Genomic DNA, 22,775 nt, shown 5'->3' on the forward strand with positions numbered 1-22,775 from the left:
TGGCAAAGATGAGCCACCATATTTTATATCCTGTTTGGTAGAAGTAGAGACGGAAAAAACCCACGCTTAAGGTTGACAAATGGCCAACAAGAATGGCTTGCCTTTTGTTAGGTGAATCTAAGCAGCTAAGGAATATATCAAAGGTTGACCCTTCATCAACTAAAAACTTCCCAGGAAGTTTAATAGTGTCTCTTAAGAAGATGGGATTTGATTAATTATACAGTGAGAGCAGAGCTTTAAAATAGCTTTTACCAGTAATCTTTTCCTCTGTGGGCTGAAGACTCTTTTCTTTTTTTTTTTTTTTTTTGCACATGCGGTATAGTCAATGCAGCAGGTTTATTGTGTCCTCTCATCGTCTGCTATCTACAATGTTTTCTCACTTCGTTACACTGTAAGTTAACCTTGAGATTCAAGTTTGCTTGTCCCAATGTATTTTAACAAGGGAAACAACCCCGAGGCCTGGGATATCTAATTTTTTCCTTTTGTCATAGCTCAGGAAATAAAAAAAGAAATAAACATTGATATGTATAAAAAAGTAGATGGAGCCACAAACACATAAGAATTATTTTCCAGGGAAGTCAGGGGTGAATGAGAGCTTCTGTAAACAGTGAGACTGCTGCCAGCAGATCGAGGGAGGTCATCGTTCCCCTGTCCTCAGCACTGGTGAGGCCACTCCTGAAGAACCGTGTCTAGTTCTGGGCTTCCCTGTGCAAGAGAGACATGGACATACTAGAGAGAGTTCACCAGACTGTCACGACGATGATGAAGGGCCTGGAGTGTCTGTCCAATGGGGACAGGCTGAGAGAGCTGGGGCTGCTCAGCCCGGAGAAGAGAAGGCTCACGGGGGATCTCATCAATGTGTATCAGTCCCTGAAGGGAAGGTGCCAAGAGGATGGAGCCAGGCTCTTTCCAGAGGTGCCCAGTGACAGGACCAGAGGCAATGGGCACAAACTGAAACACAGGAGTTTCCCCCAGAGCATCAGGAAACAGTTTTTTACTGCCTGGGTGACCGAGCCCTGGCAGAGATTGCCCAGGGAGTTGTGGAGTCGTCACCTTTGGAGATACACAAAAGCCATCTGGACATGGCCCTGGACAATCAGCTCTGGGAGTCCCAGCCTGAGCAGGGGGCTGCACCAGACGACCTCCAGAGGTCCCTTCCAACCTCAACCATTCTGCCACTCTGTTATCCGTGACTGCAGACATCATCAAGTAGCATTTGTCCTCTCTGTTGCTCAACTTAGAAATCTCTGGAAACCTCTAAAGGCACAAGTAAGGAGCAGCTTAGATGCTGTTCAAATCAGCCAACTTTTATTTGGATCCCAATGAGACCCACTTGTTTAAAGAAGGCATTTCTGAACCACCTTCCAAGCTCTCTGTCTCCTAGACTGTATACGAGGGGACTGATTCAAAATATTAAGACCATTTAGAAAAGAGAGCATATTTTGTTTGGCTTTCCTATTCTGTTAGCATCTGGTAAGCAATATGCCACGTTAAAGTTCCATTGACAGTTGTAACATCAAACAACGATCAGATAAGATGAGGAGGTGTAAACACCTTTTTGCTGAAAGAGATTTTCAGAACGGAGGAAAGGATGTGAATTGTAAGATGCCAGAAAATGTAAAATTGTGAAGAAAGCACCTCATCACATCTGTGGTGAACTCCGTGTTGTGGCCAGCACTGTATCATCACAGGAAAGATTAGCAGGAAGGTGCCCCACTGGACCTGTTGTTTGTGAACAGAGAAGAATTCGTGGGTAATGTGTTGTTTGGAGGTCACCTTGGGCATAGCCATCATGATACAGTTTTCTATTCTTGGAGAAGGAGGGCGGTCAGCAGAACAGCTACCTTGGACTTCTGCAGGGCAGACTCTGACCTGTTCTTCAGGAAGGAAATCTTAGAGGTGCAGGAGCAGGCTGTTCCCATGTGCCAAAAGACGAGCTGGCAGGGAGGAAGACCGGCCTGGCTGAATAGAGAACTTTGGCTGGAACTCGGGAATAAAAGGAGAGTTTATAACCTATGGAAGAAGGGTCAGGCAATTCAGGAGGACTACAAGGATGCCATGAAGTTACACAGTGAGAAAATTAGAAGGGCCAAAGCCCAACTAGAACTGGGCCTGGCTACTGCTGTAGAAGGGAACAAAAAATATTTATGTAAATACATTAGCAGCAAATGGAGGGCTAGGGAGAATCTCCACCCTCTGGTGGATGTGGCGGAGGAAAAATAGTGACAGAGGACAAAGGAAAGGCTGAGGTACTAAATGACTTCGTTGCCTCAGTCTTTAATAGTAAGACCAGTTGTGCTCCAGGTACTGACCCTCCTGAACTGGAAGAGAGGGACAGGGAGCAGAATGAAGCCCAAATAATCCCATGGAAAATGGGGCAGCCTCCTAAACAATTTAGAAATGCACAAGTCTATGTGGCCAGATGGGACTCACCCAAGGGTACTGAGGGAGCCAGTGGTGGTGTTCACCAAGACACTTTCCATCATTCATCAGCAGTCCTGCCTCACCAGGGTGGTCCCAGTTCACTGGAAGTTGGCAAATGTGATACCAATCTACAAGAAGGGCCAGAAGGAGGATCCAGGGAATTACAGGCCTATCATTATGACCTCGGTGCTGGGGAAGGTTATGGAACAGATCATCCTGAGAGCCATCACGCAGCACATACAAGACAACCAAGGGATCAGGCTCTGTCAGCATGGGTTTATGAAAGGCAGGTTCTGCTTCACCAGTCTGATCTCCTTCTATGACAAGGTGACCTGCTTAGTGGATGAGGGAAAGGCTGTGGATGTTGTGTACCTCGACTTTAGGAAAGCCTTTGACACTGTTTCCTACAGCATTCTCCTGGAGAAACTGGCAGCTCATGGCTTGGATCGGTCTACTCTTTGTTGGGTAAAGAACTGGATGGATAGCCAGGCCCAAAGAGTTGTGGTGAACGGAGTCAAATCCAGTTGGGTGCTGGCCAACAGAGGCTGAACATAAATCAGTATTGTGCCCAGGTGGCCAAGAAGGCCACCAGCGTCCTGGCTTGTATCAGCACTAGTGTTGCCAGCGGTACTAAGGAAGGGATCATACCCCTGTACTGGGCACTGGGGAGGCCACACCTCCAATCCTGAGGTCAGTTTTGGGCCCCTCATGACAAGAAAGACCTTGAGGTGCTGGAAAGAGTTCAGAGAAGGGCAGCAAAGCTGGTGAAGAGTCTGGATCTCAAGTCTGATGGGGAGTGGCTGAGGGAACTGAGGCTGTTCAGCCTTGAGAAAAGGAGGCTGAGCGGAGACCTTCTCGCTCTCTACAACTACCTGGAAGGAGGTTGGAGCATGGAGGGTGTTGGTCTCTTCTCCCAAGTAGCAAGTGATAGAACGAAAGGAAACGGCCTCAAGTTTTGCCAGGGGAGATTTAGATTGGATATTAGGAAAAAATTTCTTCATGGAAAGGGTTGTCAGCCACTGGAACAGGCTGCCCAGGGCAGTGGTTGTTACCATCCCTGGAGGGTTTAAAAGACGTGTAGATGATGTTCTTAGGGACATGGTTTAGTGCCAGTTTTGGGTTAACGGTTGGACTTGATGATCTTGAGGGTCTGTTACAATGAAAATGATTCTGTGATTCTATGAATTGCAGCAGGGAGGTGCTGTGACATCACCAAGCGTATCACAAATCCCAGCATCACACAGATGATAGCTCAAGGAGTGGAGATGTGGGTAAAACCAACGTAGTCTGGCTGTTGCTTGGAGGTCACCTCATGATGGCAGTGTGATTGGTCATGAGCAGGCTGGCATCATGAGGTCACCAAGAACACCAGCTGTGAAGCCTGCAGTCAGATGAGTGAGCCCCTGGTCAGGCCCTGCCTTTGGTTGAAGACACCTCTACATCAAATGGTAACATATGGGACATGTCAAGAGAAACTGGCATGTATCAGAGAACCTTGTGAGAAGGGACTAGAAGTACCAGTGTGACCACATGTCCCAGCTGGGTGTCACAAGCGGCTGACGAGCAGAGGCATGAGAAGAGGCCAAACTGCTTGGAGAACTGGAAGGGTACTTGGGAGCTTCTGGGTCATCAAGCCTTGCAAGGCCAGCAGTGCCAGGGTAACCCATCAGTGATGTCATTTAAGGCCCAGATGATCTTGGCCATGGCATCCCAACTACCAAATGATGGTACAAATGAAACTAACCTGAGACCACTGGGGAAAAAGTAATTTGTGGCAGTTGTTAATTAGGGAGGGGACTGGGGCACGGAAAGGGAGGGATCCAGGTGGACTGGGAGGAAGAAGCCTGTGCATGGGGAGAGGAGAGGGATGCAAGGGGCCCACTGCAGTGAGGAAGGAGCTGCTCGGTGCTGATCTGTTCAAACCCTCTGCCTGATCACCATGGTGTATCCTGCCTTCTTATTAAACTCCTCCTGGCTATTAGCTGTGTGAGCTGATTAGTGTGTGTGTATGTGTGTGTGAATGTACATCCATGCTTTGCTGGCCAGCTCCAATTGGGGCTGGCTGGAGGAGGAGGACACCAGGATGTGGAGAGACACAACGCTGAAGTTGCCAAATGAGTAACATCTCCAAGACTGGGTAGGACACCTGGGAAGACCCAAACTCAGGCCCACACTGGTGGGACTGTGAGTGTGTGTGCCCATGGGTAAGTGCTGCAGAGGATCAACAGAACATTCTTGACCTTCACACCAGATCAGCCTGAGAAAGGAACCGGATGGGGACAGTTGTGTTGTCCATGGTTGTCTGTATTCTCTTGTTGGTGTGGTGGCTGCAAAGGTGCTGTTTTCTGAGTATGGTTGGGGATATCCATCTATTTTTCCTTGCACATACTGGTATTTAGAACTTTTTGTTTGCGTGACTCCAACTTGGGTGATCTCTCACTTAGTGGGGCTTCAGTCACTGCTTTCTTCCAAGGCACATGTTGTCCCCATAGAACACCAAGGCTCTCCAGGAAGCTCCAGATTACCTTCCTGGAGAATTTCTTCTGCACTGTCATATCTGAGAAAGCCCTGGGTACGTACCTCACTGACTGTTCACCATTTCCATGGTCACCACACACCAATGGGTGAGTCCAAAATCCAACCCCCTTGGTCTCTAACAACTACCAATGGGACCATGAGCTTTTCTCTTCCAATCCAAAGGAAAAGTAGGCCCTTTGGGGGTGAAATTCCTGGGGCTTGTTGTTGACATCAGCTTTGGAAGAAGAGCCCAAACATCAGTCAGTGCACTGGGGTGATCCCATTTTATTTCAGAGATGCTATGAGAGTGTCAGATCTATCCCAGTGAGAGGCATACTTTTATATCAGATCCAGATTAGACAGAGCAGGTTCATTCCTTGAGAGAAGTAAGAGGGATTAAAACATTTATGTAGGAAACTAATAAAAACTCGTAACAATGCAGATAATGATAACAAAAATTATAAAACAGCAAACAAAGGACAAGCCTGCAAAGAGTGATGCAAAATTTACCACTATTGAGAACCATCTCTTCAATAACTTTCCTAATGCACTCCTTCAGCTCCTGGTTCCTCATGCTGTAGATGAGGGGGGATCACCGCTGGAGGCACCACGGAGTACAGAACTGCCACCACCCAGTCCAGTGATGGGGAAGAGATGGAGGGAGGCTTCACATAGGCAAACGTGCCAGTGCCAATAAACAGGGAGACCACGGCCAGGTGAGGGAGGCACGTGGAAAAGGCTTTGTGCCGTCCCTGCTCAGAGGGGATCCTCAGCACAGCCCTGAAGATCTGCACATAGGACAGCACAATAAAAACAAAACACCACCAAAATACAAAAGCATTAAACATGACGAGCTCAAATTCCCTGAGGGAGGAGTGTGAGCAGGAGAGCTTGAAGATCTGGAGGATTTCACAGGAGAACTGGTCCAGAGCATTGCCCTTGCAGAGTGGTAGTGAAAATGTATTTGTTGTGTGCAGCAGAGCAGTGAGAAACCCACTGGCCCAGGCAGCTGCTGCCATGTGGACACAAGCTCTGCTGCCCAGGAGGGTCCCGTAGTGCAGGGGTTTGCAGATGGCAATGTAGCAGTCATAGGACATGACTGTGAAAACGAAAAATTGTACTGACATCAAAAATGAACAGAAAAAAAAACCAAACACGGGCAGAACATCCTGAGTAGGAAATTGTCCTGGTGTCTGAAAGGGAACTGACCATGGATTTGGGGACAGTGATGGAGATGGAGCCCAGGTCGAGGAGGGAGAGGTTGAGGAGGAAGAAGTACATGGGGGTGTGGAGGTGCTGGTCACAGGCTATGGTGGTGATGATGAGGCCGTTGCCCAGGAGGGCAGCCAGGGAGATGCCCAGGAAGAGCCAGAAGTGCAAGAGCTGCAGCTCCCGTGTGTCTGTGAACGCCAGGAGGAGGAACTGCCTGATGGAGCTGCTCTTGGACATTTGCTGCCTCTGCGCATGAGGACCTGTCACAGGAGGAGAAAACAATGACAGTTTTGGTGAGACTTCTTTGAGGAAAAAAACATGCCATTTCTCATAGAAAACCCCCACCCTGAATGAAGGATGTGTCAGCTCATTCTCCATTACTACCAACTGAATGACATGGTTCATCACAGCTTAAAATGCAGCTTGGGCATCTAGTTCCCATGAAGATACCTCTGGGGCAGGACCCCTGGAGTCAGTATCAGAACAAAAATTTACTCACATCCCCACCCCAACCCCAGAGACTAAGAGCACCGTGGACAGGTGGAGAAACAGGGAAGAACACTGCAGTGCTCCAAAAAAATAAAGCAAGGATAGAAAGGCAGATGGGCATGCTGCGAAACCTTCTCCTTACCTGGCTGTGCTGCTGCCACTCACATGATGTCACTGTAGGGCAAGTGCTTTCAACACCTTTTTTTGTGTACCACATTCCAGGAGGTCCAGCTGCCCAGGTGGTGACTCATGGCCTGGACCCCATGGCCTTGGGGCAGGGGCTCTGCTGGGAAGGAGAGGAGACCCATGTGTGTGCACTGCATGGGGCTGCAGGGGGGTTCCTGAATCCCCCCTCCCACATCGTTTCTGGTAGTAGCTCCCTCTCACCCCCTGCCCATGTGTCTGCTGCCTGGAGCTGTCTCTGCTGGGAGCTGTTTCTCTGTCCCTGGGTCTCCTCCCTGTCACTGCTCATAGAGCCAAATTCACCCGCTGTGTGCTCAGCTCTGCCCGGCAGACGCCTCCTGGCACCGGGCACTGCCCAGGGGCATCTCTGTGTGTGCAGGGGCTCAGGAGCAGCTCAGACAAGTCCTAAGGAGAACTGAGGTCTCAGTGCCTTCTCCAAAGCAGAGGAATAAATTCCCAACTCCCAGTGCCCACCCAACCAACCAAGAATGGTAAAACTCAAAGCATAAAATTCTCCCCTGTTAGATAAATGCTGCCTCAATATCCTTCAGAATGACCCTGTGCAAATGTCCTAGGAGTGAGCTGGAACTGTGAGCAGTTCGCACCCAAGCAGTTTCCTCTCAACAGCAGAAAGACCCTGTCCTGCCCTGCCTGGGGCCACTCCTTCCACCCACAGCTTCTCTCACAACACCATGGGGAGCTCCCTGGGCAGGCTGAGCGCTGACCCTGGCCAGCAGCAGAGTCCCTGCTGCAGTGCACGGCCCCTGGGGTGCAGGGACCCTGCTCTGCAGGACAGCCCTGGGCACCCCTGTCTGCACACCTGGCATTACATCCCTGCAGCTGGGAGAAGGCAGCTGTCGTGCCCTGTCCATGCAAGGAATCCCTGCTGAGGAGCACATCATTCTCCTCTACACCAACCATGGGATGTTTCAGCTCTGTAAGACAATTGCAGGATGCTCATCTGCACTGCTGTTCAGCCAGAGACTTATTGTGTTAAGGACTGTGAAGCTTTCTCCTCCAGTGAGCTCTCAGCTGTCTCACCACCCCAGACTGCGTTTCCCTCTCTCTGCCCAGCTCCTCTCCCCTCGGTGCTGCAGGCAGAGCCCCCAGCCCTGCTGCGCTTTGCAGAGGAGCTGCTCCTGGGCAGAGCTGTCTCGCTGCAGCGCTGCCGCTTGCCATGAGCTCCCTCTGTGCCAGGAGCGCAGCCCAGCTCAGCAGCACAGGAGTGGCCCAAGACATTTTAATGTCCCCTCCGGGGTCCCTTGAGTTGTCCCTGGGGCTCCAGGGGAAGCTCCTGTGAAATGGGCTGAAGTAATCAGTGATGTTCCTTCTCTCACCTCTGCAGAGACAATTCTTTCCAGCAGTGGCATTTTTCCTATTAGAAACACATTTGGTCATAAGAATCATATTTTCTTGTCCCATCATTAGACAGGACACCAGGAAGGTTACAGCAAAGGAGCTGGTTTCTCTAAGCTGGAGGGGATATCTTCAGTTGAATGAATTTAGGCATTAGGGTTTGGAGTCCTAGGGCTAGAAAGACAGCAATCTTTTGACCATGTCATGTCTCTATGCTGAAGCAAAGCCTTTGCACACATGGGCTCTTGGACACTTGGTACCAGGTTTCCTTGTGGCAGGTCAGAGCTGGGCTGGTGCCACAGCTGGGGTGGTTCAGCCCAAATGTGAGGCAATGTCCTCAGCCAGGGACCTGACGGGGTGAGCTGAAGCCATTAGTGTTGGAGACAGAGCTGTGACATGGGTGGAATAAACAGATAAGGCATGGTGGCAGAAATTAATTAATCTGGTCTTCGAGGACAGCATCCTCCAAGCACAGCAACAGTCTGCATTGAAACCCAGTCTAAACCTGTAAAACAATTCAGGGGCACCATAATGAGCTGTTACTACTTCAGGAAGAATTAAACGAGAAACAAAGATACTGTCTGACCACTGCTGAATTTATTAAGGGATAGAGGTGATATCCTCTGTGTGTTCTTCTCCTCTGTTTTTACCAGGAAGGCCTCCCAAGCCTCTGTGACTGGAGGCAGGAATCTGGAGGAGAATAACCAGTAGTGGATGGGGATCAAGTCAGAGGTCACTTGAACTAATGCAATCCTTACCAGTCTCTGAGACAGGAGAGGCAGCAACCCAGGGAGCTGAGACAGCAGGACGATGTCAGTGAGGCCACTCGTCATCCTCTATGAAAGGTCATGGAGACTGGGGGACTCCCTGACCACTGGCAGCACTCACATATTGCATGCACTTTTCAAAAATGGCCAATGGATGAGCAGCAGGACTAAAGGCTCAGCTCCAGAACATGTCCACTTGGACCCCATTTCTCTGAAAGAGAAGGTGACTGGGTTTACCCACGGTAGATTGCACTTCTCCATCCTCTTTCCTTTCTGTGATGAAAAGACAGGATTGCTGGATGTGGGGAGAGCACTGGTGGTCATCATGAGGATAGTAAAGAACTGCAAGTTGTTTCCCATGGAGTGTGCACCCACTCTGTCCCAGAAAGTGCCCAAGATGTGTTTGAATAAAGCCCTGAGTAATCTGGCCTGACCCTGCTTTGAGCAGGAGGTTGGTCAAGACACTTCCCAAGGTTCCTTCCAGCCTGAATGGTGCTGTCTTTCCTTCCCCTTCACGTTTTCAAATTAGAAAAAGCTACAGGTTCTCCCTGAACACAGAATTAATTCACATAAGGTGCAGGGCTGCTTTACAAGTACCCTCAAATAGCCCTGACAACAACTTTTGCATCCCTTTTAATTCATCACAAACCACGTCCTTTTTTGCTATCCTAACACACTTCCAAAAAGAGCAGCCCATCTTGTTAATTCTTTCAGAGCAGGTTGCTCAATAGTTGTCAGCATCCATGTACAGTCTGCACATCAGCCAGGCATCAAAGCCACCATTACAGAAATGGAGACAAGGCACTGGACCAGCTCCTTGCACCCAGGAATTGGCATGCCATGTCACCTGAGATTCCCCGGAACACCTGAACTTTAAGTGCAGAAAAGTGTGAGTCCTCACTGGGTATCCTGGCTTGTCTCCTGACCCATGTGGTGCTTCAGGCTGCGAAGAGAATCAAAACCAACTTTTTGACTGTGGTAGTTGCATTGTACATGCTGTCATGCAGGGCAGATGAAGGTAACTCAGAACTCCAGGCCCTGCAGCACAGTTGGGACTCCAGAGACTGGAAATGCAGGTAACGGTGCTGTGTCAGTGCACACCTGTCGTGGTTTAACCCCAGCTGGCAATACAACCACGACAGCTGCTCACTCACCGCCTCCCCCCCCACTCTCCCCAAAGAAGGGAGAGAATCAACAGGGAAGGGAGAAACTTGGATTGAGATAAACACAGTTTAATAAAATAACAAAATACTAATACACTACTAGTAAATATAAAAGATACTCAAGGCAATTCCCCATGAACTCTGTCCACACTAAGCAGCCAGTCCCAGGAAGGCAGCACCCTGGCCCCGAAACAGCTGATCCCAAAGAGAGGAGAAAAAAAGAGAAAGGCAGCAAGGCTCAGAGGCCTCTGCAAAACAGCAAAAAGTCGAACTAAATGCCCCAACCGAAACTCCCCCGGCTGCGCCCCAGAGCAAGCAAGAGCGAGAGAGACAGCGGAAGAGCCAGAGAGCAAACTGGAAGGCCCTGACTCCTTAAATAATGACCATGACGCTAATGGGCTGGAATACTCCTATTGCTCAGTCTGGGTGTCTGTCCAGCTCTGTCCATCCATCCCCTTCCTCGCTGCCTCAGGCCTGTGGGCAGAGCTCAGAGTGTCCTTGGCTCTCAGACCAGAGCAATTCAGAACATTAGCTCTGTGTTGGATGTTATCTCTTGTTCTCAGACTAACTCCAAATAATGACTGTGCTAGCTATGAAAAAGAAAGGTTTCTAACTGCATGAAGAAAATTAACCCATTTTCAGTTAAACCAGCACAACACCACATAAAAATTCTGGCTTCCTTTGTGCCTTTGCATCAACCTGGAATCTGCTCCTTGGCCATCTTTGGATAAAAAAAGAAACTATTCCCCTATGCCACCTCCCCATTACGTCAGAAAAAAAGGAGAAAAGATATGGAAGAGTGATGATTTTGGGGCAATTCTGTCCAAGAAGCGTACTGATGATGAAAAAGATTTATAAACTGAATTGGGTCTCTCCACATCCCGACAAGAAACAGTTGCTCACTGTATGTCAAACCAGGCATTATTTACTTCTTGAAATACTACCCATTCTTTCTTTTTAACCTCGCCAATCAGAATTTCACATTATTCATTATGGTTTTTAATTCTAGCATCCTTAGCTGCAGGACAAAATCCAATTATATGTGCACAAGTCTCAATTTGTGCCTGGCAATGCTGGCATGATTTCAGTTCAGTTCCTTGTCTACCCTTTGCCAAAAATTCTCTCATTGGGTGGACATTTGCCCTTAATTGTAACGCAGTAATGAGCTTTCTGTGGGGAATGCCTCTGTAAAATTCAATCCATTTATTACTGATTTTATCCCTCTCAAAATTCGTAATCCCATGGCCCTGGGAGGGAAGCTTGGTCCAGTTGACAAATTCTTGTTTTCTCCAGTTACCAGGCCTTGGAAAAATGATTTTCAGAGTGGGTGTCTCCCATTACGAAAGTGGTTCTTCACTGCCCGGTTCCTCTGATATAATGAGAACTACTCTTGGGTCCCATATAGATGGAATTTTATATCCTTTCGCTGCAACCCAATATTTTTCCAATTCTTTCTCAGTACCTTCATGCTTCACAATAGTTCTTATTTTTTCATCTGAAGACACTGCAATTCTATGCAGTCTTTGGGCTTACACACTAGGGATCAATCCCCAGAGTCTAGTTATATCCAGTCCACCATTCCTAGTGCTGGAATACAGGATGCCGTCACCGGTACTTGGTGGTAGATGTAACCATTCCTTGACAGCCATTAAAATTGTCAAGTCAAGGTTTTCTAGGTATGTAATTTTTACCTCGGCTTGATCAGCTAATTGGTTCAGTCACAGAATAGCATATCCATTCAAGATGTCACATTTCACAAGAGACTTAAATGCTGACTTTTCAATTTTTTAAATCCATCCTTTCACTTTTTCCAAAAGTTCTGGTTTTGATATTCCTGACCACGGATGCACATGTAACCCTAAGTACTTTTCTGAATCATCAGGTTCAATCATATTCAAAAGGGTGTCATTAATTGTCCAAAAATCACAGTCATTGATTTTATATTAATCTTTAGTTGGCTGCATGTAAAAACTGTGGCACTTTTCTCCCTGTACTTTGAGGCAAGTTAGATCACAAAAGACCTAAAATTTCAATTTTTTTCCCATTCCTTCCCATAAACAATACCTACTCATATGCAAAGGCCATGACTGATACATTTCTCGCACAGTGTAGGAATCCTTCTCCTTGCTCCTCCAGTTTCCATAGCAGAGGGTCTAATGATAAATAATATTGGAGACGCTGGACTGCAGTTTTTTACACCAATCCGAATTCCAGTGGGATTCGACTGCCAATACAAGTCAATACAGGTCAATACAAGTCAATACAAGTCAATACAAGTCAAGTCAAGTCAAGTCAAGTCAAGTCAAGTCAAGTCAAGTCAAGTCAATACAAGTCAAGTCAATGCAAGTAATGCTGTTATGGTACGTGTTTTTAATCAGGGCAACAATATGTTGGTCCACACTGTTTAAGGGCCATAATATGAGAATGGCTCATGGTGTCTAAGGCTTTAGCTAGATCAATGAGGAACACCCTCAAGGGTTGCTTCTCTCTTCTTACCCTTTGCATTAAGAGTTGTAATGATTTCAAATTTTCAGCATATCCTGATGATCTCATAAAACTTCTCTGTCACGAGCTGATGGGGCATGCCTTGGTCACTCTCACTGTTAAAAATCTTGAGAACAAGCTCAAGGTGGTTGATCCGATGGTAATTGGCCGCCAATTGTTGATGTCATTTTGGCATTAGCCACCAATTGTTGATGTCATTTTGGCATTCCAGCAGGGCCTATTTAGATATTAACACAGTCCAACATTCTTTCACAACATCCGGTATTATACCAGATACCATCCATAGATTGAATAATTCCATCAACTGGGTGTAATGCCGATCTATTTTAATAAGATCCCTCAAACTTAGTCCGTCTGGTCCTTGCACTGCTTTTTTGTTTATCTCTTTGATGTTTTTAGAGATTTCTTTCACTGTGATCATGGCCTCAAATGATGAGTTGTTTGCTTGTCCAATGGTTCTGAAGGCACTCAGGCCCTTGAATGTTCCTGGTGATTCCCATTTTGATTTGAACACCTCATGCACCTTGTCTAGTGGGATACTGCATTTCAGGGATTCCCCACCATCCAAGATAATAGCAGTAAGTTTCCCTCTATCCAGGTAAAACAGCCACTGGAATCATAGGAACTGCTCCCATTTCATGGCTCTCTTCTTCATCCACTCCTTTGGTGGTTCTGAAGGACAGGCCTTACAGGGCACCTGGCGTTTCCAACCTTGGCTTGCTTTCAACCCGGTGGACTCTACTACCCCACTCAACTCTCTCCAAAGCGAAAGGTCCCTTTTACAAAAGAACCAGTAAATCCACATGAGACTTGATGGTATGAAAGCACATGAAGGAGCCTGCCTTGGAGGGAAAACCAACTACAAAGGGCTCTGACTAAAAGTAACCTTGAAGTTCACAGTGCTGAAACAATAAAGCTCTTACACAAGATGGAGCATCCTGTTGACTGTCGAGCCACCAATACAAGGAGTCACACCTATGCTGAGAAGGCAAGATGACCTGCTCAGCAACCCAGACAGCTGATGCCACAGTAGAGTACAGAGAAGGTGAGTCAGTGTGCTGAACACCAGGATGCTGAAATAAAGACTCGCCTCATCACTGGGCTGCTGTTGCTTCCTTTGCACGACCCTGAGTTGCTGCTGCTGGCTGAAGAAGCCCTGGAGTTCTAATGGATGTTAGCAGGACTCAGCTGGTTTTTGCACAGTGTTGACAAAGGGTCCTTTTCACGGGAAGCAGGTGGGCTGGCTCTGGACTTGTAGGATAAGGATTCATTATTCCAACCATAAGGTCCATAGCTGGAGGGGAACAAAACACTTAAAGCACATGAGATTATCTTCATCATGGAACACATTATGTGCCTTATTTTACACACAAAGTTACTTAAACACTAAAACAGACAGATAACTGTGAGTGGCTGGGAAGAAAGGCCTGAAGTCATCAGCCACTGAACATCCTTTCACTGACTATGGGGCTCTCAGTCTAAATTACATGGAAACCTCAGCTAGTTTCATGTTTCTCTGTGGACAGCACGGTTCCCAGTGACGCGATCAGATCATCCACATTCCCTGAACCTCTGATGACATTAGGTAACGAGAGGACTGCAGCCTGGCCTAGTGCCAAAAGAACCACGTTTCAGCCTTCCCTGGCCAGGCCTGCGGACAAATCCCTGTCCATGGAGGTTTGCTCTTAGACTATTTTCATGCTTCCCAGCAAGCAGCCTGATCACAGCATGCAGTAAAAACAGACTTTGTTTGAGCCACTGCTCTTTTCTGCCTTTGGCATAGTGGGTGCTTCGGCTGTTGTTGTCAGCTATTCTTTTGCTTAGACATAGTTCAAACACCACTGGTATTCAAGTAAACAAAGCTCAGCCTTTTCTTTCTTCCTTCCTGTTTCCCTCATACATATCTACCTTTCTTTTCCCACTCATTATTGAATAATATGACTGTCAACTGTGTGCTTGAAAGCAATCGCTCTCCGCAAGGCCCGCCAGCTTCTTGAGGTGTGTTCCTCACTTGCTCCCTTGGTTTGCCTTCCTGCACTACTATGCTGCTGCCTGCATCCTCTCATGGAAGTTGGTCTTCTAAACTTTAATGAAAGGCTTGGTTTTAAAAAAATATGGAAAAAGGCAAATCCAGCCATCAAAAGAGAAGGCTTGAACATAAAAATATAAATACCACAGAACTATGAAACAAAAGCTCTTCTGTTGTCTGTAGCAGGCAACCAAACAGTGACCATGACATTTTTTTGGTGCAAGTTTGACTTTGGGAAGTGCATTCGAGGTTCTTCTTGGTCCAGCCACTGAGCTGGTTGTTGCTGGTTGTCGTATACAATCCACTTTTCGTCGCACATCACAATCTGATTGAGAAATGGTTTGTTGTCGCATAGAATAAGAGGACACTTCAAAAGGACGATTTTTAAAAATTTTTGGTCAGCTCATGAGGCACCTACTTATGGAGTTTTTTCACATTTCCCATTTTCTTCAAATGGTGAAAACCATAGAATGGTCAACGTTGAGTTAGAATCATAGAAACATTTCAGTTGGAAGAGACACTCAGGATCGTCGAGTCCAACCACAACCCAACTCCAGCACTAAACCATGTCCCTTGGAACCTCGTCTAAACACCTTTTAAACCCCTCCAGGGACGGTGACTCCACCACTGCCCTGGGCAGCCTGTTCCAATGCTGACAACCCTTTCCAGGAAGAAATTGTTCCTAATATCCAATCTAAACCTCCCGTGGCACAACTTGAGGCCGTTTCCTCTGGTCCTGGCGCTTGTTCCTGGGGAGCAGAGCCCGACCCCCCCTGGCTCCAAGCTCCTTTCAGGCAGTTCAGAGATCAGAAGGTCTCCCCTCAGCTCCTGTTCTCCAGGTGAACCCCCCAGGTCCCTCAGACGCTCCCATCACACTTGTGCTCCAGCCCCTTCCCCAGCTTCATCGCCCCCTCTGAACTCTTTCTAGTATTTCAACGTCCTTCTTATGATGAGGGGCCCAAAACTGAACACAGTATTCAAGATGGGGCCTCACCAGCACCGAGTACAGTGGCACGATCACTCCTCCAGTCCTGCTGGCCACACTATTCCTGATACAAGCAACTTCTCGTGTAGTTGGAAGAGGATCAGCTTCAATGATTGCTCTCAACTGGTTGTTGTCAACTTCCAATGGTTGGTCACTACGCTCCTCACCTTCAAGGCTCTCATCTCCTTTGCGAAACTTCTTGAACCACCACCACCACTGCACTGTATGTTCGTTAGCAGTTTCTGGGCCAAATGCATTGTTGATGTTGCAAGTTGACTCTGCTGCTTTACGACCCATTTTGAACTTGAATTTGCTTTTTTTCTAACATAATTTCCATAGTCTAAAATAAAGATAAAATAAAGAGCAAGTAATAAGTCAGTAGCAAAAAACTATAAAGCGAGAAAAGCACATTAAAATGATGCATAACATAACCACATTTATTTAAGAATGTACTCCAATATCAAATGGCAAATTTCAACAATGCAAAAGCCACGATTACTTTTGCACCAACCTACTATCTTCATTTTTGCTCATCTAACTTGCTTACTCTTCTTTGGAAGAAGGTTTGTTATCAAATAATCAAAATTTATCATGTTCAGCAGTTGTCCGATCTCATCTAAATACTATAGTTTTGGCAGTAATCTGAATTGCAGTAATGCAAACTATAAGCACTGCAGATCTCAAAATAAATATGAAGCATGACTGGTGTATGCTGTGTCTCTAAACACACAATCACTACGGACTAATTACTGAGATTGTCTGAGAGCCATCATGTAGATCCTGCATATCACTATCATCTCAGTTTGTGTTTTTCTTAATTGTTTTTAATTCATTTGCAGAGCAGACACAAACGGATGTTGGAACAGACAAAGAGCATTGCAAGTTCTTTGTTTTTCTTTTCCTGCTTTTTATATCTTAAAGGAGATTCTTCATACAGAAAGCAGGCTGACCTAATTATTTTTTGTGCTTGTATATGCAGTTTGAACTGTTCTAACAATACCTTAAAAATGGCTCCTACCACTTTTATCTTCTCAGCCTGAAATTACCTTTGTTAGGAGGAACATATGTTCCTGGAGCAGAAGGGAACAGTCTGGGCAACTTATCTTCCTCTTCAAACAAAAAGGTTTTCAATCAGAGTCTGAAGGATGCTACTTTGCTACACCAGGCTCATTAGAAACACTGAGACTGGATGTTCAAAAAATACAGATAGTTGTATAATATGATACTCAATTTGCACATGACAATTTTATAAAATGTATGTGTAAATCCACCTGTGGACTAGTACCTTCTATAAGGAAGCACGTAGTGTCACCTCAGGAGATTTTTCATATACCTGGCAGTACTCTTCAGCCTGCTTGAAGGGAAATGGATAGGCTGGTCAGAAGTACTTTTAGGAGTTGGAAAACATCATCTCTGGCAGGGATAACACCGCAATACATAGAAAAGGAGCAAACTCCATAATGAACTAGGAAAACACCCCAGGCCTCCCATCACACTGGTGGCAGACATTTAACAAAGGGCTTTCAGAGGCCCTTTCAACGCATCTCCTAAATCTGGTTCTAATGCAGAAGGAGGAGGGATGCTGCCTGGTGCAGCTCAGTGACCTGTGCCGGCCGCGTGCACAGCATACACGCACATGCGTGCAATCGCGTGCTAACCTTGACTCAGCTGAAAGCTTTTGCACAGTCACCCTTAACATAAGACATATGGTTTTCATTATAATTTGCATTAAACATTTTGAATCAGCTTGACATGTTTTCAACAGGGAATAGAAAAACACTGGAATGAGAAATATCTGGGAGGTAACTAACCAAACAATCCTGCAGTCCTAGGATGACAAGCAGATTTTGACTCATATTCCACACTGGATTAGCAGAGGAGAAAAAAAATCTGCTTGAATATACAAAAAGACATTTTTCTACTAGATCACAGCTACTGCCATCTTCCATACCTGCCTCAACTCTGACCTCGAAATCCCAGTGCCCTTCTTACGCCAGGAACTCGGGCATCTTTTCCAGACACAGGAGCACATTCCCACAGTTCCCAGGAGACCTGCATCTCTATCAAAAAGCACTTGGAGCTAAAAGAGGAATTGGCTGACGTGGGTCTCACCCTGTCCGGCAGCCCAGCGGCTCGGGTGCTCCCTGCAAAAGTCCTATATCCGCATCCCCTGCTCACTCAGGTTTGCGGTCGGAGCCGTGGCTCTCACGGACCAAGGGCAAGGCCAAGCTAGAGGCTGCGGGCATCCTAAGGCGAGAACCTCCCCTTAATGGTGGATGTTCCACCTTCTGTAAATCTGGAGCAACATCGGCACAATTAACAGGCCAGAGAGAGAGAGGGGAAGGAATTACGGCATGCCCGCTGGGAACAAGGCTTCAAACCCCCAACAAAACAGTTACTGAGTTAAACAAAGTGGAACCGATTCCCTCATCCCCTCAGCCTATTAGTGCACTCTTCGCCTTTCTGCTCAAGTCCATCCTCCAGAAAAGGCAAACAGATCTCAAGAGAAGTTTCTTTTCCCTTTACTGAACTAAGTAACAGAGACCTCCTCTCATTCATTTCCCTGCGAGGGATAAATACCTTACTGCAGAAGATTTGTGCCCGAGACCCTGAACTGCAGCTGGCCTGTGCCATCAGCCTGGAGCTGAGCAGTTCATTTAGGACAGATGGGATGCAGGCTTTCGCCTCTTACTTGCCCACTCATCCTTTGTAACTTCCTGACTTCTTTTCAGGATCCTACATTTCTGCTGTGACATCTGGGCGCTTGCTGAAGCTGGAGAATCTCTGAACAAAAGGAGATACATGTCTTCAGAGGCCACCGGCCAACCAGTAATTGCCTACGTCTGTGTGGGTGTGAATAGCTGAGTGCTAGCATACAGAGAATAATCTTCTCCTGCTTAGAGGAAATGGTGTTATAATTAAAAATACCCATTCAGTGTTACAAAAATGGGTTCCCTTAAAGACTCAAGTGCTGATGGATTTCTGGCCAACAAAACCCCTTCCCAGCTTGCTTAAATATTAAATCCTCTTTAAAGTAATGTTCAGATTAGGTAGTGTGTTTTCTTCCAATTAATCATAATTGTCTAAAGCATGTATTTTTGTTCTTAAAAAATAGGATCATGGAAACATCTTTTGCGTCTGGTTTAAATGACTTAAAGCTATTGTATCAGGTTGAGGGTTTCTAATGTTAGTTTTTCCTCTTTCAGTGGGATATGAACACTCACATCCAAAATACTCAGGGTAACAGTGCCCAGAAATTAACAACAGCCCTTGTATTGCCACTTGTTTAAGGTAAATGCAGGTTAAGGGGGGTTTTAAGAAAATACAGAAAAAGCTTCAATCGATTTGTTTTTCTAAAACACACAACTCATGATTGAAATTACTAATAAACTACACATCTCCCTTTGCCTTTGCTAAATTATTTTAAAACACAGATACTTCGGCATACCTTTGAAGGAAGTATTTCGGCAATTGCTCCACTGCAACAAGAAACTCTGAAACCGAAGCCAACCTGCTCATTTGCAACAGATTTCTCTCCACTGCTTTTGGAAGGGTCTTCTAAGTCTTGCTTTCAGACTGGTCACTCTTTCTGGTACCACACACCCCTCTCCAGCTTCTGCCTGACATTCCTCAGACACAGTCTTTCTCACTTGTTCTGTTTTCTGCCTTCTAGTTACAATATTAGTATCTTCTTCAGATTTTCTCTTGAGAGGCAATTAGTTTTCTTGAGAGACATTGTCTTTTTCCCCCTCACTCCTGTGAAAATTCCTCTAAGTAGAGGTAACATCCAGACAGTACTTTGGTTCCTCGATGACAAGGCTTTTAATCTCATGCAGCATTTTCTCTGGAAGAAAAAGCAGTTTCAGATTAAGTAGCTCAGTCTCAGCATTCACTTTCCTATGGCTCGAGAACAGCTATTAACGGGGACTGTGCTCAGATTTCATTCGTGTGTGAACGGAGGAGCCATGGCTGCAGCGGGCAGCACAGGCACAGCCGAGCTCTCAACACCCGCACACCCCACCAGCGCAGCCCTGGGCACCCCCCTGATTACAAGCTCTGCAGAACCAACATTAAATCATGGAAGGGCTTAAATTCTGCAGAAGAATGCAGTTGCTCGAGAAAACCAGACCAGCTCTGAGGGTCACTCCCAGGGACAGAGGGCCAGCCTGCCGTGCCGTCCTCTCCAGGAAAGCACTTGGTCCACGATTAAGAGATGTGGGACACCTTCCAGGATTGAAAGACAGACAGGAACATGAATAAAAGAATAAAAGCCACAAGTTTATTCTTTTAGAAGGAAAATCTCTCCTTGCTATTCATCAACCTGCCTCCAGTCCTGCAAAGTCTCTGACACATGCCTAAACTTATACATGTGGGTAGTCCTGACTTTGCTGTGACAAGAGAGGCACAAGGAACACAGAGGCCAATTCACTTAGAAACCTTGAAGCTGGTCAATGGGGAAAAAAAAAATGATATATATATATATATTTCTAGTTCTCATTTTCTGTTTTAGAATTGTGGTTAAATTTGATCCTCCAAGCTGAAGGCCATCTGTGATCTCCCAAATAAAATCCCACCAGCATGCAGATATCAATCCATCTTACATGAAATTCTTATTCCAACACTGACAGAGAATGTGACCTGGGTAGCTGAGATTTACAAGAAATGTGTGTACTGGCCAGTTCAGTACACAAGATACACGTCTGGATCCACTTTGCCCACAAGAAAATGACTCGTCATTCAAAGGGATTCAAGGGGTCCAGAACTAGACTTCAGTTTCAGGGTGAGGTGGATCTGGATTTTTTTGGGAGGGGGTGGTGGTGTTACACATACACATGCCAGCAGAACACAAGCTAGCAAGACACCTATTTAAAACCATTTTAAAGCAATTTTTCAGCACAAAAAAAAACCCCACCACAAAAACTCCCCAAACCAGAGCATTGAAGATATACCTGGGTGAAAAATACTTCAGAATTGATTATTCAATCAGAATTCAATTAGTCAATTAGATGTACAGCTGTTAGTACATAAATAAAATACATCTAACAGTAACTTTACAACCAGGACTTGAACCGGGGCTGCTCGTTTCTGCACAGGCGGCCTGTGAGCCAAGGGAGGGGATGACCCGAGGGATGCAGCCAGAGCCAGACCTTTATTTCCAGACACAAACCGCAAGCGGGGGTTGTCCCTTCAGGAACAGTCCCTTCCGACCCAGACCTGACCCGCCGGGCCGCACGCAGGCGGCAGCGCAGCCCACACCGCGGCCGCCCGGCTCCGGGCTGCGGCCCGGCCGAGCCCGCGTTCCCCGCCCAGCCGGGGGACCCGCTCCGGCCCGCCCCGCCCCGGGCCCGGCCCGCCCCGCCCCGGGCCCGGCCCGCCCCGCCCCGGGCCCGGCCCGCCCCGCCCCGGGCCCGGCCCGCCCCGCCCCGGGCCCGGCCCGCCCCGCCCCGGGCCCGGCCCGCCCCGCCCCGGGCCCGGCCCGCCCCGCCCCGGGCCCGGCCCGCCCCGCCCCGGCTCCTCCCCGGGGGCGGTTCTGCTGGCAGCGGGCGGGCCGGGGCCGCGGGGCTCAGTGCCGCCTGCGGCGCCGCCGGAGGAGGGTCCGGGGGCTCCGGGGTCTGTTCGTACGCCCGGGGGTAAATTTCAACGTGTCCCCGCGGGACTGCTGAGCCACTAACCGCCTGTGTCACCGTGAGGTGAGGCCCTGAGGGACCATCGGTGGGAGGAATTACGGCAGCGCCGCTCTCGCTCCTCCGGTGCCAGCAGAAAACCGCGCCGCCGCTCCGGGAAGGGCTGATGGGCAGAGGAGCATCGCTGTGGGGCGGTCACAGTGTCTGCACCGGCACCATGTGGGAGGAAAACCTGTAGCCCAAACGCCCCGTGAGTGATTCAGCGCCCACGGCCCGGGGGAAGCATTAGGAGGGAGCCGGCGGCCCCACAGCCGCCCCGGCTCGCAGCACTGGGGGCTGCTTGGCCTGAAGGAAATACGGGGACAGTACGGTGACAGTCTGCATGCCAGGAAGAGGGTGGCAGGAGCACGTTTTGTACCTCGCATGGTTAATGTGGAACTCATGGCCTTGGCTTGTAGTGCGGCCATGGAGGGTCAGATGGAAGCCCAGAAGGTCTTTCTGACAGGCAAGGTCGAGGAGGGTTTGGCTGGTTTTAAAGCAGGCTGGAGAAACCCATTAGGTTTGGCAACACAAGGAGCGGGACTAGGTGACTTTTCTCCCTCTTCTGTTGGTTTTTGGTCATTTTAGTGATGCTGCACCAGTGAATTGTTTCCTTTCACTTGTTAAATCACTCACCACCAACCAAGCCCAGCCCCAGGCTCCCAGGTGGGACACGCTATATAGCAGTCAGGTATAGTCCAGTCTTTGGGTGGGCCCAAGAGCCAACACTCCAACAGCAGGAAAAGTGAAATTCTTTCTTGCCTGCTACAGTTCACACATCTCTTGATTAATTAAAAAACTGTAGTGGTCCCTTGGCTGGAACGAAGCCAACTGTGCTCCAGACCATGCTGGACTCCAAAGCCAGAGGTGGCAGGATCCAAACCAGCCAGAGATGCCAGATTTCAGTAGAAAATTCAGACTTAAAAATACAGTCATGGTCCCCTTCCGTCAATCAGCCAGTGATAGTTTCCTGCTTTTTATTTCCCTGTAGATTGACTCTTGGCCGCCCCTGGAACAGTGAACACCAGCTGAGCACACTGCAGCATAAGCCCAGCAATGGGGTGTGTGACCCTGATGCAGAACCGGTGTCTACCTGAGATGCAAGTGGTCAAGGCCAACACCTTCTGGAAGCACCAAATGAGGTTATTTAAGTTATGGGCTCTTGGCACGGCTTTGTCTGAAGGCAGTTACCCAAACCCATCAAACTCGGTGGAGAATAGAGTTACCCCCAACAAAGCCACTGTCTTTCACTATGTTTGCTTTGATGCCTGTGAGAGCTGAGAAGGTTTTGGAGGAACTGGAGTGTGCTGGATGCACTCCCTCCACCCTCCCCAGCCAGAGCAGCAGCAGTTTGGTTCAGACTCCAGAGCGGGGAAAGGCCTGGGCTGCAGCCAGGCCAAGAGCTCCTTTCAGGAGACCCACAGGGAAGCAGAACAGCGCACTGAACGCCGATGGGTTGTGGGCGCAGGGAGTCTCGTGCAG

At 47.7% G+C, this 22,775-nt stretch overlaps 1 long non-coding RNA gene across 1 annotated transcript; it reads right to left on the reverse strand.

The window, feature by feature from the left end:
• Nucleotides 1–15,845: 15,845 nt before the first annotated feature.
• On the reverse strand, nucleotides 15,846–19,212 carry LOC135995883 (uncharacterized). The gene is made up of 3 exons (XR_010607196.1): nucleotides 19,079–19,212; nucleotides 16,916–16,981; nucleotides 15,846–15,970 (listed from the first exon to the last, which is right to left on the reverse strand). It is a non-coding gene; the product is annotated as an uncharacterized LOC135995883 (long non-coding RNA).
• Nucleotides 19,213–22,775: the final 3,563 nt, after the last annotated feature.

Source organism: Caloenas nicobarica, chromosome 17 (genome assembly GCF_036013445.1).
Source record: "Caloenas nicobarica isolate bCalNic1 chromosome 17, bCalNic1.hap1, whole genome shotgun sequence".
NCBI classification, from domain to species: Eukaryota; Metazoa; Chordata; class Aves; order Columbiformes; family Columbidae; genus Caloenas; species Caloenas nicobarica.